Below are 6,303 nucleotides of genomic sequence, written 5' to 3'. Positions count from 1 at the left end.
GCTTCAGACACGGGTCACGACGAGGCGTCCCCCATAGCGACCCCTAGAGGACGCAGTTCGAAGTTCCCTTGAAAGGTAACGAGCGTAGCCTATACTTGTTGCAGTGTTTTTTCCCCCTTTTGTTAATCTGTTAATTATATTATAGCCTATTATATATTTTGTGTGATCCTATTTATTTTATTGCTTTTATAGCTAATTTCTGTTTTTCTCCTTTCACAGAAGCGCTGCAGGTGCATAATGTGACGATTGAATCCTCATGGTCTGGGGTTTACGCTGCTATTCGCGCATATAAAGCTAAAGCCCTGTATAAAACCAAAAAAAGAAAAAAGAAAAAGACATTCTAATCTTACTGGTTAACGATCGACTAATGAGCTTCGTTTGACGGTCAGGGAAATAAAAATGAACAAAATGCTGTCATTCTACAATTCTCCACCATATTTACTATGCTGCGCGCAAGTTCAGGTAACTCAAAAACTTGCGTACACGAGCTGAGACCAGACGTGAGATTTGATCGTAGCCACCGCTCACATCCATATTGATAAATTCCAAGTTTTGCGTTGAAACGACCGTATGCCCAATTTTCTGCCGTACGTTCATTTCGTAAATGAGGCCCTATGTCACTCTCCCCCTACGTAGACCAATAGAATTGGTGTGTTTGCACATGTGCTTCAGACACCTTTCACACATAAGTGTTTCCATAGTGTCAACGCCTTTCTCAGGAAACCTGGTTACATACATAACCTGAGATGTTATTTTTAAATTGTAATAATATTTCACAATATTACTGCTTTTACTACATTTTTTATCAAATAAATGTAACCTTAGTTAGCATAAGATACTTCTTTCAAAAAGATTAAAAATCCTCCTGACCCCAAACTTTTCAACAGTAGTGTATATATATTTTTTTAAATATAGTATTATTTTAATATCATTTTAATGTTTAATTTTGAGTACAGTTTTATTTAGTATATTTTTTTTATTTTAGCTTATTTTTCTAGATTGTAAATGTAGTGTGCATGTATGTTGGTGTCTGTTTTAATTCCCAGACGCAGGAGGGAGAATCAGAAGTTGGATATTAATAATCTTTTGGCTGAGCGAGGCATTGACTCCAACCAGCTGATGCTCAAAAACGAGACAAGTCAACCAGTTTCAAACTACCTGTCTCTGGAGGTCATGCATGTTGCTTGTATACTGCTTAATGAAATATTAATATTTTATTAATTATTTTAATTATTTATCAATTTTATTAAACTTTATATTTTAATGTCCCCGTTTACTGATGGCTTTCTCCCTAATTTTGGTGCCCATGTAGATGCTTCAGTTTAAAATCCTGCACCTTTTCTGTTTCATTGGCTGCATAATTGTGTGTTGTGTACATGTGGCTCATTTTTTGTCCATTAACGTGCTTTGTGTAACACCAGATATTCGACAATGAGGATTTTGACTGCCGTACTCCAGAAGAATGGCTGGCTTTAGGTTATGAGCAAGGCTCCATCGACCGCAAGCCCGTTCCTGCCAAAGCCCTGTTGCCGATAAAAAACAGCACCCCACCTGGTACAGTGCTGTCTAAACCCTCTGGAAATACCTGACATATTGTAGTCGAATGGATCCCATCATTTGTCTTGAAGTTCCCTCTGAAAATAAATTAATCTTATAGCCCATCCATTGGGAGCCATATGGGCACATGTGGGAAAAATTAAATGTCTGTTCTTCATATGTTTGTCATGTAGTGAATCCAGAGAGCCCAGCTTTGGAGTATTCTTGGCAGTTGGTTGGGGTGCTACAATACAGCCAGGAGAAGAAGGAGTACTTGGTGCATAAAGTGGACTGTAATGGATGGGTTCGGGATTCTGATGGAAAACCTATTTTGAATGGAGGACAGAGAGAAGGCATGTTCAACAGCCATTCACGAACCTTGGTTATTTTATACAGTTCTTGAAACAGTTTGAAGAGCACTTTTTTCCCCAATTTTGATGAATTTCCTGTTGAAATATAAAGTAATGACATTGTCACATATTAGGCGCATCCCAGAAGAGAAAGAAAGTAAATAAAAAATGTTTTTAGATGCCTACTAAAGGGACTTTTATATCATGTAAATAGCATCAAACCTAACAGACATCAGCTGCAAACCACAAAACATAAGTTTTTCGATTTCATGGAGTGTTTAACTCGGTGATGTAGGTAAACTTTCATAAACTATTATGTTTCTGTTTCACTATCCACTATGTTCAGTATTGACTTCTATTTCTATTTCATTATTTTTCCTTTCTTTCGAAGGGGGCTTTGTCACTGCAAGAACGGCAATACTGGGTTCCCAGGATCAGGCTGCTGTTTTGAGCAGAGGACCCACGTGTCTTTGCCCAGAGAGTCCAGTTTGCCCAGGACTTGAGACAGTACACTGAGCCATGATCTTGTACCATCTTTCCATTGACTGTATGCCAGTCTGGAGTGGCACCCCAACCCTTGACCCCACCAGTTTAGAACGTATCAGAAATTATGCAGTCTCCACACCCGGCCTCCATTTTAAACAGTGAGAAAAATTCAAATGATAATAGGATTAAGTATAAATTTACATTTCAATATAGGTAATTGTCAGTATAAAGACTGTTAAAATTAGATAAAAATTTAAATATGAATACCAAAAACACCCAGTAATGATACGTTTTACACACTACCTTTCAAAAAATAGGGGTCAGTAAGATTTTCTTTTCAACAATGACAGTAAAAACATTTATAATGTTACAAATTTGTTTCTATTTCAAAAAAATGCTGTTCTTTTGAACTTTCTATTCATCATGTGACAGTGAAGACTGGAGTAATGATTGTTGAAAGTTCAGCTTTGCCTTCCTTGGAATAAATTATATGCTAAAATATATTAAACCAGAAAACTTTTTTATTGTAATAATATTTCAGAATATTACTGTTTTACTGTTGTTTTGATCAAGTAAACGCAGCCTTGGTGAGCATAAGAGACTGTTTTAAAGACATTAATGAATCTTACCCACCCCAAACTGTTGAACGGTAGTTTATTTTGTTAGATTTTATTCCTGAATATACAGGGGTTTTACATAAAATATGATTTTTGTGCATCTGCAGACAATATATTGCCTCTTAAAAAAGTTAATTTCAGGTACCGGTGTACAGTAGAGTAAGTATTAGTTTGTTTTTCAATAAACGCATGTCTATAAAGGCTACAGGAGTGTGTGAAGGAACTGGAGGAAGAGCTTCATTTGGAGTACATTCGCACTATGAACCAGATGTGCTTTGATAAGGTGGTACAGGAAAGCCCAGACGAGTTCCTCCACATCACACTTCCTCGAAAAGAACCCGAGAAAGTTCCTGAGAAAGGTAGAGAGATGGACATCAAAAGAAAGGAGCCTTTCAGACTGTCTGGGATTTAATGTTGTTGATTTATTTTAAGGGCCCACCCATAACTTGCTGTCTCCTTTCCTCCTAGGCCTTGTGTCAGTCCCTGACTATCCTTTTGAAAAGAACTGTGCAGCTTTTGTCTTTAATACTCTGCTCACTAAGCCTGAGGTGATCATTGTGCTGTCTATAGTGAGAGAAGAGTGCAACAGGATGGCAAAAATGAACCTGTTCCATGTCAGCTTCACAAAGTCACTTAGCTTGGAGGAGTTTGATAACATGCACAGATATACATACAAATGTGCTGCTGTGTCATCATACGCTCTCTGTCTTTCTTCAGGTCCAATTGTTTCTACAAGAGTCATGGCTGAATGATTTATGCACTGGGATTTCGTCTAGTCTGCATGGAAGTCGTGACTGGTGCAATCTGTCTGTGTCCAACTGGCATGTTTACCACATGTCTAAACTGTGTCACCTGATGGCGCTGATACGCAGCATTCAGCAGGACTCGCTCATGTTCCTGGTGTAGGACTCCCTGACCAGCTTAGCCCAATTATTGCTCGATGTTTGCCACAATGTCCTACACTGCCCCAAAGATCTGACCTGGGGCCCTGATCTCATAAACAGCCCATACAAGTATGTGAATTCTCATAATCCTGGTTACGGCTTCTTAAATATGCTTATATGATTGTTTGATGTTGCTTTATATTAAATTTCTTTTCTTTCAATGATAAAATCTAAATCGGTGGTTCTCAACCAGGGGGTCAGGGCCCACTAGGGGGCCTAGGCGAACTCGCAAGTCTTAATTAATTATTTTAATTACATTTAGTTATATTGATGTACTCTTTTTTTTTAATGCTAAAAAACACTAAAAAATAAAGTTGTACAACATGAATTTTTACATTTTTTTTTTTATTTTTTTATTACCAGAGGTAAATAGCAGCTTCAGATACTCTCCTAGACAAAGAGTAGCCTTGGAGTCAAAAGTTGAGAAACAAGATCTAAATAAGATCAGTTGAGTGCCATTGTTTTATACTGTATGTAACATATCCACAATCCAACATTATTTTATTCAGGCCAAAAAAGAAACCCCTTTTCTCAGTGGATTTGGTGCTTGATCAGACTGGTGTTGGTTACAGCACACCTCTAGAGAGCTTTGAGACCTCCGTTCTCAACCTCTTTGATTAAGGAATCCTGTCCACACACAACATAGACAAGGATCCCTATCATAAATAACTTGAAAAGCTTTCACAAAATCAATGATCATAAATTGGAGGTTGGTAAAAATTCTTATTAAATTATTACAATTATTATAAATTGTTCTGTTTTTATTCCTTCCCATTCTCTCAGCTTGTAATAAAGAACCTGCTCATCATTGGATATGTGTTAGAGTCAGTGGGCTTGTGGGAACCTGAAGTTAAGAATCTGAGGGACAGCATCAGTGTGGCCCTGAAACAGGCCATCATACCTCTCAGAGCCTACGCTTGTGAATGTGAATGCCACCTTGCGCCCCACAATTCAGATATCAACACTTTTCTAGAGTAAATCACTATATTGTTTGCAAGTGTTTTTAAAAAAAAAAATTTATTTATTATTTTTTAACATTTTTTATGAGCTGAGAGACCAGTGTACTACACTGTAATACCCTACAGAGCAAGGATTGTTCTTATATTTTTGTGTCTCGAAGGTTGCACAGTCAGGAGAACCAGACCGTTCAGGAAGTGAAGCAGGAAGTTCTGGAACACCTGAGGGAGATGGAACTTTTAAATCAGTCCGTCCCTTCTGCTATCATCACCGGTCCCTTCGAGGTCAGCATGGTGGCCATTCGGCAAAGTCTCGCCGATGCAGTGCTGGACCGACTCGCTCTGAGGTTACATCAACAGATGCAGGATGTGAGTCAGTGTTCATCAGGACTAGAAGCATCTTTATCAAGTCTGAATATATCGCTGTTATATAATATTATGTGTGTGTTTCGGGCATGTAAGGAGTGTAAAGCCATCAGCAAAAAGCTGTCTGAGAAACCCAGCTGGATTGAGGAGCTCATAGAGCATAGAGAATGGATGAAACTACTCCCTGAGCAACTCAAAGCACATGAAGTACAGTCACTGTTTTATTATTGCAAAACATGTTAGATTGCCACTTCCATATTAATCACAGTCTGAACTAAATGATTGTATTTTATTTATCTACGAATGCTCAGTAAAATGGGCAAAAAAATACCATAGGCTTATATGGAAGAACCCAAGCCTAGAGACCAGAATATCATAGAGACTTGGAGGTGGGTCTGTTGTAACTGACCTAACAACCACCGAACTCCCTAGCAACATCTTAGCAACCACCAAGAACACCCAATCAATGACATAGACAATCACTAAAAATCATTAAGAACATCAAAGCAACTGCATGTAGAAATGCTCCGGCATTATGGTTTGAACTGCAACGCCTTTACAAAATCTAGTTATTCTATGTGTTTTGCCTTTAATGGGAATGGATAGCAGAGAAGTGACAGAAACAGTGCCACCATGTGGAATATCAGAGCACATGCATTACCCACTGGCCAAGTCGTCCTAATTTACTGTAGATAGTAGGGACTTTCAGCAACACCTGCTAATGGAATGACAATGGCGTTCTATTGCACATGTGTGATTTTAACTGATACTTCGTGACATTGTACTGTAACTGTCTTCTATGGGAGAAGCTGATTTGCCATAGTAAGTAAATTTGATGTTTTATGGATCAACACTTTTCTTACTTTTTTAAAGGGGTCATATGATGCTTTTTTAAAGATCATTATTTTGTGTATTTGGTGTAACAGAATATGTTGACATGCTTTAATGTTCAAAAAACACATTATTTTTCACCGCAAGCACTGGTCGGAAATGTAACGCCCCTTACCATAATCGCGAGCTTCATCTTTCAAAATAAATGTAAAGACAG

At 38.0% G+C, this 6,303-nt stretch overlaps 1 pseudogene; it reads left to right on the top strand.

Moving 5' to 3' along the window:
* LOC107685999 (dynein heavy chain 1, axonemal-like) overlaps positions 1 to 6,303 on the top strand; it is a 35,572-nt pseudogene that overhangs the window by 8,137 nt on the left and 21,132 nt on the right.

The sequence above is a fragment of the Sinocyclocheilus anshuiensis genome, unplaced genomic scaffold (assembly GCF_001515605.1).
Source record: "Sinocyclocheilus anshuiensis isolate Anshui unplaced genomic scaffold, SAMN03320099.WGS_v1.1 scaffold465, whole genome shotgun sequence".
NCBI classification, from domain to species: Eukaryota; Metazoa; Chordata; class Actinopteri; order Cypriniformes; family Cyprinidae; genus Sinocyclocheilus; species Sinocyclocheilus anshuiensis.
Note: the sequence above shows the minus strand (reverse complement) of the source record. Positions and strands in the feature narration are given on the sequence as shown.